This window comes from Henckelia pumila, chromosome 2 (assembly GCF_033568475.1).
Source record: "Henckelia pumila isolate YLH828 chromosome 2, ASM3356847v2, whole genome shotgun sequence".
Lineage (NCBI taxonomy): Eukaryota > Viridiplantae > Streptophyta > Magnoliopsida > Lamiales > Gesneriaceae > Henckelia > Henckelia pumila.
Window position 1 is genome coordinate 58,133,272 of NC_133121.1, and position 13,455 is coordinate 58,146,726.

General features: G+C 37.5%; 2 long non-coding RNA genes across 2 annotated transcripts; both read left to right on the forward strand.

Moving 5' to 3' along the window:
* Positions 1–6,032: 6,032 nt before the first annotated feature.
* LOC140884268 (uncharacterized) lies at positions 6,033–8,490 on the forward strand. Its single transcript, XR_012150617.1, has 4 exons — positions 6,033–6,450; positions 7,343–7,447; positions 7,520–7,579; positions 8,435–8,490. It is a non-coding gene; the product is annotated as an uncharacterized lncRNA (long non-coding RNA).
* A 41-nt stretch (positions 8,491–8,531) lies between these two features.
* Positions 8,532–10,348, forward strand: LOC140884269 (uncharacterized). The gene is made up of 5 exons (XR_012150618.1): positions 8,532–8,681; positions 8,773–8,903; positions 9,042–9,104; positions 9,684–9,863; positions 10,170–10,348. It is a non-coding gene; the product is annotated as an uncharacterized lncRNA (long non-coding RNA).
* Positions 10,349–13,455: the final 3,107 nt, after the last annotated feature.

The window sequence follows — 13,455 nt, forward strand, 5'->3', positions numbered from 1 at the left end:
TCCAATATTATCAAATTCTAACAACTCAACAAAATCAAAGTTCAAGAGATCGTAGCAAAACTTACGTCTAAATGAAGCCCTCGTTGCGGTGATCGTGAATCTCAACTTGGAATTCAAATCTAACGGTCGGATCGAGCGAATCAAACGGAAAAGAAGCTTCAGGAGTCGACTTCCATGGCTTCTGGGAGAGAGGAATCGATAGAGAGAGGGTAGGGAGGAAGGAGAGGTATGGGGGAAGACTTGGTCAACCAAGTTGATGATATAAAATATATAAATTCCAAATTTTGCATTTCATTCCTTTATTTATCCAAGGTTGCAAAGTAACCCCCTGCTAAATATCAAAACGATCCTCAATCACTAAAAATTCTGATTATATCGATTAAACTCAATTATAATAAAATTGGGGCATTACACCAGTGTTCTGGGAAGAAGTAGGGGAGTGAAAGGTAGAGGGACCAGAGTTAATTCAGCAGGGCATTGATATTGTTGGACAAATCAAGAAGCGAATTAAGACTGCACATGATCGGCAGGCTAGTTATGCTAATATTCAGCGCAAACCTTTGCAGTTTGAGATGGGCAAGAAAGTGTTCTTGAAAGTCTCACCATTTCGCAAGATTTTGTGATTTCTTCTCAAGGGTAAGCTATCTCCTAGGTTCATTGGTCTATTCAAGATTTTGGAAAGTGCAAGAGATTTGGATTATAGATTGGCGTTGCCTCCGTATTTGTCTAGTATCCACGATGTAACGCCCCAAATTTATCTTAATTGAGTTTATTTGAGATATTCGGAGATTACTGAGTTCAAGAGCCGACTTGATTTTTATCAGGGTCTACTTTGCAATTTTTGGATTTTTCAGGGACTAAAACATAAAAATTGGATTTGTTATATTAATTGGTCTTGGAATGAGATTGACCAAGTCTCCTTTCCTATTTCTCCTTCTTCTTCATGTTTCCCCTCCTTTGTTGAGCTTCCAAACGCCTTTCAACCTTTCAGATTTCAGTCCGAGCTCGATTCGTCCGTTAGAATTTATTTCTAAAGGCATATTAGCGATCATGGCAGCGAGAGCTTCGTTCTATAATAAGTTTTTTTCCGATCAGTTGCACTTCTATTTTTGGATGTTGTTAGAATCGATTGAGTTTCGGTTATGTTGTTTTTGAACGAGTTCTTGTCATTTATTCTCAGTCGATTTTGAAATAGAGCATCATTTGGAATTGTTATGATTTTTGGAAGCCTAATTCGAAAATGGGGATTTTGAGATGTGTTGGATTTGATTTTTTGTTGTTGTTTTAGCATTTATTTGAGTTGTTTGCAATGTTGTACTGCTTTCTGCATTTCCGATTTGTTTAGTTTAGTGTCGTTATGCCGCCAGTTTGAGTTTTGAGATTTTTGAACCGTTTGAATCGTAGAACTTTGGCATTGGCTTTGTTCATTGTTGTTGATCATCTTTTGACTCCGTACAGATTAGTTTGAAGTTGTCGAGCCCAGAGTTAGCAGAAGTCGATCGTTGAAGAGTTGGAAAAAGAGCGGTAAAGAGTTTACCTTGAGCATTTGTTGTTGTTAGGTTGTATAGTTTTTGATATAGCCTCTTTTGTAGCGTATCTAGAGTTGGAGCTACTCGAATCTAAAGGTACAAGTAGTCATCGTTTTAGCGGGATAGCACACTCGAGACAGTTGGTTCTTGAGTTTTCCTTAAATCACATACTTTCATCAATACTTGTTCTAGAATGGGGAACTTGTATTTTGTTGTTTGAGCTTTTGTTATATGGCTTAATGCTTTATGTTTTTCTTATGCATTCATCTCGAGCCCAAATATTTGATTTCAGCGGGCTGTACGCCCTTTTTGTTTAGACGTTTGGGGGCTATACTGCGAGTAGCCTGGGTTGTAGAAGTTCACCTAGTGTCAGCATACTCCTTATAGTCGCACCAAAGTCTAGGGGATTGGAATACGTGGCACCACCTCGATTGGGAGAGTTGGTGAGTTGTTACGTGATCTCATCCTCGGGAATCCCTAAAACATAGCAACAATCCCTTGTTTATCAGAGTTGATATCCCGATTTTAAAGACATGCATTTCATTCATGTTAACATTGAATATGTGGTCTTTATTTCATGTTATTGGGATGTTACTTGTTATTGCATGTTATGTTGCTTTTGCTGGGAATATCATTCTCACTGGAGTTATCTGGTTGTTGCTTTGTTTTGTAAGTGTACTTGGCAAAAGGTGGGGCATGATTGAGTCAGCGAAAACTTGTTTAGCATCAATATTGAGAGATAGAAATGGGACTCGATTTAGAAGTCGAATCAACATGTCAATCTAGTTTATGTTGGAACATGTTTAGAACTCGAACTTCTTAATATCTCTTGTATCGTTTATGCAAGAATTGAGGTTTGTATGCTGTTGTTGCATGTTTGTTGTACCTCATTATGTTTTGAATGGATTTTGAAGTTGGGAAATTGATAATTCTGGAAATTTGTGTTCAAGAGAGGGGTGCGATCGAGCGGTAGTTTTTAACCGCTCGCACATAGCCCCATTTTCTAGGTCAGTAGGCTTTGTTTACGGCCAGCGTTTGAGCTACAGTTTTGGCCGCCCGCGCGCTGGCTGTCCGACCCAAGGCAGTGCACTTGAGAAATGGTGCGCGCCCGGGCGGTAGAATTTTACCGCCCGTGCGCACTCCCCTTTAATTTTTTTTTTACTTGAGTTGCCTTGGCTTCTGGTTTGATTTTATTTTCATTATTCTTAATTAGATTATTAGAACCGAGGTCTCACACACGATGTGTTCCATGTATCATTGTTGCGACGGTATGTGGTAGATGTGTTTCATATCTTACAGCCGTCTGAAGTACAAGTGAATATAGATTTGACGTATGTGGAGAGGCCGTTGCGTATCATAGGCATACGGATAAGGTCTTACGCAACAAGATCATTCCTCTTGTTCTAGTTAAATGGCAGCTCCAAGGCACAGAAGAAGCCACATGGGAGCTTGAGATTCGTATTCGTACAAACTTTCCAGAGTGATTTTGAAAATGTTGTATTTCAGTTGTATCTTGTAAAATGTTCAGTTTGAATAAATATGTTTATTCAGTGTTTAAATTCATTTCAAACTTAAGATTTGTTTGAGGACAAAATATCTTAAGTAGGGAGAGAATGTAGTAACCCGGCTCCATTTTACAAGATTAAGTGGACTAAACATGATTAAGAAAATTTCTATTGGATTAACTGAGTTGTTAAATGAATTCAGGACATTCGAAAATAGACTGTAGAGTCCCGAGTTACAGGATATTTCGGAAGCTCAGATCATCTCTAGACAGGTTTCAATTTGGTGAGGTCAGCAAGGTGACGTCGTGGGGGAGATCAAAAGCTCCGATCGTGAGTTTGAAAGCTTCGATCCGCTGGCAGGGACTGTTGTCGGAAGCTCGTTACACGTGGAGCTTGGTGCCGATCGAAGGCTCCGATCGATGCATATAAATAGGACAATCGAGGCTCTCAGTTCTCACACAAATTCCCAAATTTTCTCTAGGTTTTAGGGCTTTCTAGGTGATTTCTAGCCTTCTTAGGATTGGTATGGTAGTTGGCAAGGTGTTCCGGGGTTGCGGCGGAGAATGCCCAAGTTCTGGGGCAGTCGTCATCAGTGGGCTGATGACGGACGCAGGTATAACTCTATCTCCTTATAGTAAATAGAGAGTATGCTATAGATTAGTTAAGGCTTTTATAATAAGGTTATGATGCATGAGTACATTGCATTGTAGTGCGGACTGTAGGCTTGGACATAGAGCTGCTTTAGGTTGACTTAGTATATGAGGTACGGAAGTATTACTCGAGATATCTAGATTGAGTATGCTAGAATATGTGTTTTCATGTATTATGTGATTTCATGATTTATAAGACACAACATGTCATGAATGTATGTTGCATTACATGAGCATCTTGAGTTATATCCTTATGCTATCTTGTAGTAGGGTATCTACCCTATCCTGTCAGTAGATAGTTGGACACATAGATTCGTGTCAGGTCAACAATATTAGTTGGACACATGAGCTCGTGTCAGGTCACTGATATTTGGTTGGACACGTAGACTTGTGTTAGGTCACCATCAGGGTATGTAGGTCACCTTCTATAGCGACGGCTCAACGTGCTACATACCCAGGGCCCAAGTTTGTTCTTGATCAGATATTTTTGACCTCGTGTCTTGGTACCCGTACACTTGCATACATTCACACATAATATTGTATAATAATACTTTCGTACTGAGAGTTTTATGCTCGCGTCCCATACTTTGTTTCTGTGCACCCTATTCCATGGGTAGGTTTGCGTTTGGATGAGGTAGGTGGTTCCTGGAGGACTTAGGTTATGGAAGACCAGCAGTGATGTCTAAGTTTACTATTTTAATGTATTTGGGATAATAAATTTGGATTCGATATGGTTGTATAACAGAATTTTATTTGGTATTTTAATTCATGATTATGGTTTCCGCTGTTATGTTTGATTATTTGATTTATTAAGTGAAATGCATGCTTAAGTTTCTGATTAGTAGGTGATCACGGTGCGGGTCACTACATTTATTGTATCAGAGCATGCTTAGAAATCTTGAGATATAGATTTGTCTTGGGATTAACCATTGTGTCACCTGTATATGGCAAATTACGGTGATCAAAATGTTCGTGGTATCGAGAATAGCTCTGATGGTGACGGAGGATCACAACAAGATCAAGTGAGAGTCAATATTCTTGAATATGTCAAGATGGGTCCTCAACCCTGTTGGAAAACCGTGTTCATATCAATTGAATCGATACCCGGTGCAGCGGAAGTTTAAAAATTTTATTTTTCTTTGATATGAAACAATTTCATATCAGGGGTATCAAAACGTTTAACGATTAAATCACACAAGTAAAATAAATAATAATTAATTAAATATTTTACCTCCAATCTCGAAGCGAGATTATGGACACCAACAGAATTTAATCTGCTCTTCTTGTATATCCCGGGAACCGATGGCGTCACGATCAATCACCGGAATAAGGTCCACGAACAGAAAACAGAAACCCTCTGATTGACTGCACTAGAAATCAATCAGAAGTTTTGCGTAGAGAATAAACAGATATGATCTGTTAATTCAGAATTGTAATTTTTCACAAAAATCACAAGTCTGAATTTTCTCCGGGAGGGACAAGGATTTCGAAAAACTCTTAGAATATTTAGAGTATAATTTCGAAAATTATAAGACACAAAAGTATTTGATTTTCGAACCCAACACCTCTATTTATAGATAATTTCTAGTTATAATTGTATCAGGACTCTAACTCCTTAAAGCCCACAATCCATAACTTAAGCCCAACAAGCCAAGCCCGTTGTTATAGAAATTAATATAAAATTCATCGTGACTCCGATTGATAAACTGATTTCACCAATGTGCACAGAAACCATTTCTGCATCTTTTAGAGTCAAGATAATTTTTCTGAATCCGAATTCAGTGATTTCTAAAAATGCCTATCACTATGTCATTTTAGGAAATTCCACTCCCTTTAGTTGAGAAATCCAATTTCTCTTTCATTAAATTTAACTCTTTAAATTTAACTATCTCTACGAGGTTTTAGTAATCCATTACTTGTGTAACCCTCAATGGTTCAGGAATACAGCTAGCCGTGGGCTCACAACTCCTTGTGACTCGGAACAATAATTTCCGACTTACCCATCGAATCATCACTACAAGAAAAACTCTTATTAACAACACTCAAACAACAACAGTTTTATCCAAAAGCTGTTGTCTTTTACGTTATAACAACAATTTTAATTAAAACTGTTGTCTTTGGTCGTTTTTCTAATAAAAAAACAACAATATTTAAAAAAAATGTTGTCTTTTGACGGTATAAGACAACAATTTCAAAAAATGTTGTCTGTTAGCGGGTTTTGAATAGATACGACAACAGTTTTGACAACATTTTTTGTCTTTTAATCTTTATTGTTTGTTTTTTTAAAAAAAAATTAGTATATAAACGTGTGAGAAAAATAAAAAGAGGGGAAACACTTACCCCAAACCGCTAACTTTCATTCTCGCCTTTCTCAAACCCTCAACCTTTGAATGTTGTCTCCTCCGTCTACCACCGAAATCTCGAACGGTTTGAGGGGTTTTGTTCCTAAGATCAGTAGCTTCGATTTGAACCGTGAGTCACCATTTTATGCTCATTTTTGCTAGAACCGATCCCTATCCAGATCTGCTTTTGTGCGCATCTTCTCCCGCGATTTAATTTCTGCTTCGATTTCTGGATAATATAGCGGAGGATATGAGAGGAAAGCGGAATTGCGTAGGGAGGAAGTGAAACCCTAAGAGAGGGAGAGAAGAAGACAGTGTTCTACTTCAGGGTCCGGCCCGAATCGGGAGATTACACCATTTTCATGGGTCTCGACAAGAACGCGAACGAGGAGCTCATTAAATATGGTTTTATCGAAGACATATGGTACTTTTTGTCTGATTTTTTCCTGATTTAAATTGATGGGTTTTTTCGCAAGTAGCTGTTTCAATTACCTTATGTCAGCTGTTCGTGATGATATGATGTTGTTATGATTTTATGGCATTAGACAATCTTGAGAGTAGGGGCATTTTTATAGTGATTAATTTGATTTTGATGAAGAATCCCTCTGATGGTTGTTTATAGCATTAATGTTTGTAGAATCTCTATTATTGTATGAAACATTGGGGGCAGTGGTCTTGATCCTGCCTCCTCTCCATAGTCCATACTAAGGGAGAGGCTCATGCCATTCCACTCCAGACTCCGTTGGATAATGTTAATTGTTATGAGGTAGTTCCCTTCTGCGGGAAAGCTTTTAAGTTCACCGAATATTTGGTTTTTGCATTTGGACCATGTTTTGTGTTCACTTGCTGGGCAGGCCAGCAATATATTTATAACACTATCCAAAACTTATGGTGATCGAACACCGTTTCCAGGTCTCAATTCTCTATTAGCTCACCGAACCAAGTGCATGTTAAATAATTTCACTTCTTTACTATTATTTTTTGAAAAAACCAAAAAATTTCGTTCCCATCAAATTTTTTAACCCGTTTTTCATCATGGTTCCATATCAAGAACAAGATGTTTGATTAAATGTCAGAGTTGGTAGAATGGGTGGAAGAAGCATTAAAGTCCGAGCATTCTTTATCTCCAAACAAACCCATTTATATAGTCGTAGATTATTCCGGTGGGTGCTTCGCTCTTGTTGTGGCAGCTCGTAGTTCTCAGATAAACCTTGTTCTAATACTAGCGAATCCGGGTCTGCCTTCTGCCTTTAAGCTTGATTTGTGGCTAACAGTGGGGCACATTTAACTGATGTATTCTATGATATTTCTTTCAGCTACTTCATTTGGCAGGTCGGGGCTGCCGCTTTTGCTCGATTCATTGGAGATATTGTCTGATGAACTTCACGCCACAGTTCCCTGTCTTCTGGGCTTGGCTTTGGGTATGCATTCGTTTGTTAGTCTGATTTCAAACCTTGCTTTGTACTAAAAAAAAATGTGATGATTTTTCACAGAACCCAGAAGAGTATGTTTCTGTTGCTGATTTCTTTGCTGCTCACCTCTTTCCTATTGAGGTACAAAAAAACAATTCTTGATTTTTTTGGCGTTTATTCAAATACAAAATCTGTATAATATTAGCTTTTTTAATGACTAAACCAGCAGATAATTTGAAATATAGGATGTCAAGTAGTCCATATTTTTCTTTATTTACTCTGTGAAGCATCGGAGAAAATTCTCTGTTTTTTTGGGGCCATATTCTCTTAATGGAGTCCCTTTTTTCAGTCTTTTCTTAATATGATTGGACTTTGATTATGGGATCGAATTCCAGCCTGTAATCTTGTTTGTTCTTAGTCTGACATCTTAGGCATTTTTTAGTTTAATTATTGCTGCCATCTGTGACACTATTCTTGTTTCCACTTTGGATTAGCAACCGACAAAAGTTGGAAATAATTGCAATTTTTAGTTTACAGATTCTTGATATTTTCTGCCGTTTTTCTTTTCAGTTGGGTATGTAAATAAAAAAAGCATAATAATATCGCTATAAATGTCGAGTTTCTTTTTAGCTATGTGTCCTAACAGAACGTTTAACATGGGAGGATCTATTTGGTAGTTATTTCCATTCTTTTTCCATACATGATCTATTTGGTAGTTATCTCCATTCTTTTTCCATACATGTGCAATACCTTTTCCCATACATGTGTGATACATGATTATTGCATCACGTAAAAACTACACAGTTGATGTGGTTATGGCATGGTAAGAACAAAAAAAAACTGAGCTGTACTAGTTTAACCCATGGTTTTTATTACTTTGGAAGCTTTTTTTATTTTCAAGTGATGAATGAAAATTGAAAACCAAGAATTTCAAACCCATAACAAAACCTTTATGATCCAAGAATTTCATGATGATTTTTGATCGTGTGCTTTCAGGATTTATTTGGATGCGGAGTAGAAGATTCTAATGTGTCGTGTTATTTATGACTGAAACATTGACAGAAAGTAGTCAACTATCAGTGGCTACCTAGAGGACAGCTTGAGAATAAGAGAAAAAGTTCCAGAAGATTCGTACATTCTATCTGCTGGTTCTGGGGATACGAAGCATCATTGATTTACGATTCTTCAGATTTGAACAGGAATATAACTGATATATTTTAGAAGCTCATTGACATTTACAGAGGTGAAAACTTGTTCTGCATATAATATGTAATATTATTTTTTGGATATAGTGATTTTGAAGGCTGAATTTTTGTTGCTTTATTTTAATTAAGCCTTAGGTGATGATAGGAGGTCTTTTAGCTATTACAAAGCTATCCCAGTCATTGAAAAGCTACCTTTTAGAATTGAAAGTGCAGACCAGGTCAAGCACCAACCTGGGATTGGAAAGTCATTGCAGGATCATGTAAGAAAGTAGCTACAGCATCAGGCTTTGGATGCTTTTATTTCACTATTATTTCTCCAGCCATCTTTTATCTTCATTTTATGGAACACTATTCGCATTATATTTGGTCTTTACCCTGCTTGGTGATGGAGGTTACAGATTGAGGAGATAGTAAACACTGGGAAGCTATCCAAGTTGGAGCACTTCGAGAAGGATGAAAAGGTGTAGTATTGTTCTTGAGGCCAAATTTTTTTTTATGAAAGTACTAGTTTATCGGTACAATGTGACGTTTTGTTGCATCCGAATTGAATGTTGAACGTATGTTAGTTTTGTTTTACCATTTGATGCTTGTATGGATTTATTATTACGAATGTTATATATTTAGGCAGAGGCGGATCTATAATTAGGCAGAAGTGATGATTTGTCCAAGTTTGTGATTTGTTGTCTATAAATGTTCCTGAGTCTGTGCTTCTAAGGTAAGGGCCTCCTAGCACTGTCCTTGAGGTTATCCAATAAGGACTGCTAATTAAAAGCACCTGACTTGGTATATCTAGGTGAAGTTCATGGAACTATAACAAGAAGAATTTCACTAATTATTTTAATTTAATTTTGGCTACCGATCCTTGGATTCTTGATCTTCTTGATGAAACTAGATGATGGTTGCAGGTATTTATTTCTTCCTCCAAATTTGTCTTGAAGGATTGTAACGGAGTGTTATATAGGATATAATCATCACAAGTTGGAAGTTTGTGGTTCAATCCATAAACAAAGAGAATTACCATATTTTGTTAATTTTCTCAGGTTCGTACAATCAGCTTATTCGGAGAAGTATGGGGCATCGGACCTGCTACGGCAAGTAAACTTTACGAGAAAGGACACAGGACCCTGGATGACTTGAGGAAAGAGGATTCAATGACAAATTCCCAGATGATAGGTTTAAAATACTTTGATGACATCAAGACTAGAATTTCTCGTCATGAGGTGAGCCGTGATGGTTGTTAATTAGATCTTGTGGTCGGTACTTTAATGATGGATCATCATGGTGATGAACCTTAGATTTTAACCTGGTAATTCAATGCAATGAGAGATCGATGTTTCGTCTTATCTTTAAATTCTATTCTCCTAGATATGTTGGCTTTATTTTGTTTCATATTTAGTTAGGATTGGATTTGTTTCTTAAGTCTCCTTTGGTTTTCAATACTAGACTTTGCAATTAGCATGTTTTGTAAAATCCCATGTTAGAAAAGAGATGAAATTGAGTAACTACGTGGAATTTGATATTTTCAGGTTGAAAAAGAGTCTTTGCATGATTGAATTAAATAAGTTCAAGAAAAGGTGAAAGAAATCTGTTGGAGAAGAGAATGGTCGGTAGATCAATTCCAACAACCATTAGAATACGCCCGAGTTATTAATTGAACTCTTTATACGTGTTCGAATATGTATTCAAACTGTTGTAAATATTATTTTCGAATGTTCAAAAATTGTATATTAAATTTTATTTTTGAATTTTGTATTTTAAATTACTTATAATATTGAAAAATTGGATATTAAATTTTAATTTTTTTTTGTTATTTATTTGAAAAACGACAACATTTTTTAGTTGTTGTCGTAGGGGTTTAAAATTGTTGTAAAAAGTCTTTACACGTTCAAAGACAACAGCTAAAAATTGTTGTTTTTGAGAAAAAAGACAACAATTTTTAAACGTTGTAAAACTGTTGTCTTTAATAGAAAAGACAACAAGTAAAAACTGTTGTCTTTGAGCGCGATTTTTAACAACATGGCTTTCTACAACATTTTAAAACCCTCTACGACAACTTATAAAAAATGTTGTCTTTAGGAGTTTTTCTTATAGTGCATGGTAATAGCGTCTAGCAACATCGTCCCATGATTCCCTAGGTATTACTGATAGTGCCTACAAGAACCAGTAGATTTTGGTTAGCGTACAGTACGGTCCCTTCAACCAAATATCCCGATCGAATCAACAACCATTGGTGCATCGAGAGTCGTTCGAGATTCAATAACTATGCACAACATCTTGGAGATCTATTAGTGACATCGCATGTGTTACTAGGATAATCATTAACCTAAAATACATCATGTACTCTGGCCAGAGATTTGTCACACTAATATCTCCTCAGATCGCATAGGATATCCACACTCGCAAGTATGTGGTGAATCCTTGACAACAAAACATCGACTCCTATATGCGTCGTAACTGTACCCAATCCCGACACCTGATGACCCCCATAGAGTCGGTAAACGAGTCAAAGCACAGTACTAGCATATAGAGTCTCAATGATGTTTCAAGTAATAAGGACTAATGGTGTACAACCAAAAACGCGGACTTTATCCACTCGATAAGTGATAACCACTTGGAAAGTCCGAATAGGGTAGTTCGATCATTCATCATATGAATATCCATTTGCATGCTTCGAACATCTCTATGTTCCTTACCAATGAAACGTGGTACTCTGCATCGCAAATGCTAGTCTCAAACTCGAGCGATCCTTATCCTTATTTTCGGACGGCTCAATCGACTATAAAATGTTTAGAATATACAATGACTATAAGATGTGTTTCATGATAGTCATCCCCATGTACTACCACATCTTACATACACTATAGTATATTCAAGGTCTTTATCAAAACAACAATAGTATATCACAATATAACAATATGAAGAAAGATAAAGTCATTGCCATTAATAAAATGTAAATTAGATTAAACAAAGATTGTTTACACAAAGAGTCATAAAAGCCCTTAGCCATAATTTGGCTATAAGGCACCCACTCTTTCAATCTCCCACTTGCCCTAAAGCCAACTAGTCATATTACGTAATCTCATTGGTTCGCGATGTTTGTCAAACAATGGTCCTGGCAAGGGATTCGTAAGCGGATCAGTGATATTTTCTGCAGAGGCCACTCTCTCGACTGTAATGTCTCCTCTTTCCATGATCTCTCGGATGATGTGGTATTTCCTCAGTATGTGTTTGGATCTTTGATGAGACCTTGGTTCCTTTGCCTGAGAAATGACACCAGTGTTGTCGCAGTACACCGGGACTGGACCAACAGATTCTGGAATCACACCCAACTCTTGGATGAATTTCCTCATCCAAACCGCCTCTTTAGCAGCAGCTGATGCTGCAATGTATTCTGCCTCAGTGGTGGAATCCGCTGTGGTGTCTTGCTTGGAACTCTTCCAAGAGACAGCACCACCATTGAGCACGAATACAAATCCAGAGGTTGATTTCGAGTCATCCACATCACTTTGGAAGCTAGAGTCGGTGTACCCTTCCAACTTCAATTCTCTTCCACCATAAACCATTAATATATTCTTAGTTCTTCTCAAGTACTTAAGAATATCCTTCACGGCTTTCCAATGCATTTGACCTGGATTGGCTTGATATCTGCTCGTGATGCTCAGAGCATAGGCCACATCCGGTCTAGAAGATATCATCCCATACATGATACTACCTATGGCTGACGCATATGGTATATGTGTCATTTTCTTTATCTCTTCGTCAGTCTTGGGACACATAGACTTGGATAGAGAAACTCCATGACACATAGGTAGATGTTCTCTCTTGGACTCATCCATTGAAAACCTTTTCAATATAGTGTCGATGTAGGTTGCTTGAGTGAGTTCTATCATTCTCTTAGATCTATCTCTATAGATCTGTATCCCTAGAATATAGGATGCCTCACCCAAATCTTTCATCGAGAATCTACCTGATAACCATGTCTTTGTTGACTGCAACATCCCTACGTCATTCCCAATGAGTAGGATGTCATCAACATAAAGTACTAAGAATGTTACCGCATCCTTAACTACTTTCTTGTACACGCATGGTTCCTCCGGGTTCTTGATGAAACCAAAATCCTTTATTGTTTCATCAAATTTCTGGTTCCAACTTCTTGATGCTTGTTTTAGACCATAAATTGATCTCTGAAGCTTGCATACCTTATGCTCGCTTCCCATGGAGGTGAATCCTTCAGGCTGCATCATATAGATTTCTTCCTTAATGTTTCCATTAAGAAATGCAGCCTTCACATCCATTTGCCATATCTCATAGTCATACCATGCTGCTATGGCAATTAGGATTCTTATGGACTTGAACATTGCGACTGGTGAAAAGGTTTCATCATAGTCACCTCCTTGTCTTTGAGTATAACCTTTTGCAACCAATCGTGCCTTATAGGTCAACACCTTGCCATCAGGCCCAAGTTTTCTTTTGTAAATCCATTTACATCCTATTGGAACAATTCCATCAGGAGGATCTACTAAAGTCCAAACTTGGTTTGAATGCATCGAGTCTATTTCCGACTGCATTGCTTCAAGCCATAAATTAGAATCCGCATCAGAAATTGCTTCCTTGAAGTTTCTTGGATCACATCCAATATCGGGTTCACTTTGATCCCCTTCAAGAAGAAGACCATATCTAACAGGAGGCCTAGAAGTCCTCTCGGATCTTCTAGCAATAGGCGTGTCTTGTCGTAGCAGGTCCTGTGTCCTTTCTCGTAAAGTTTACTTGCCGTAGCAGGTCCGATGCCCCATACTTCTCCGAATAAGCTGA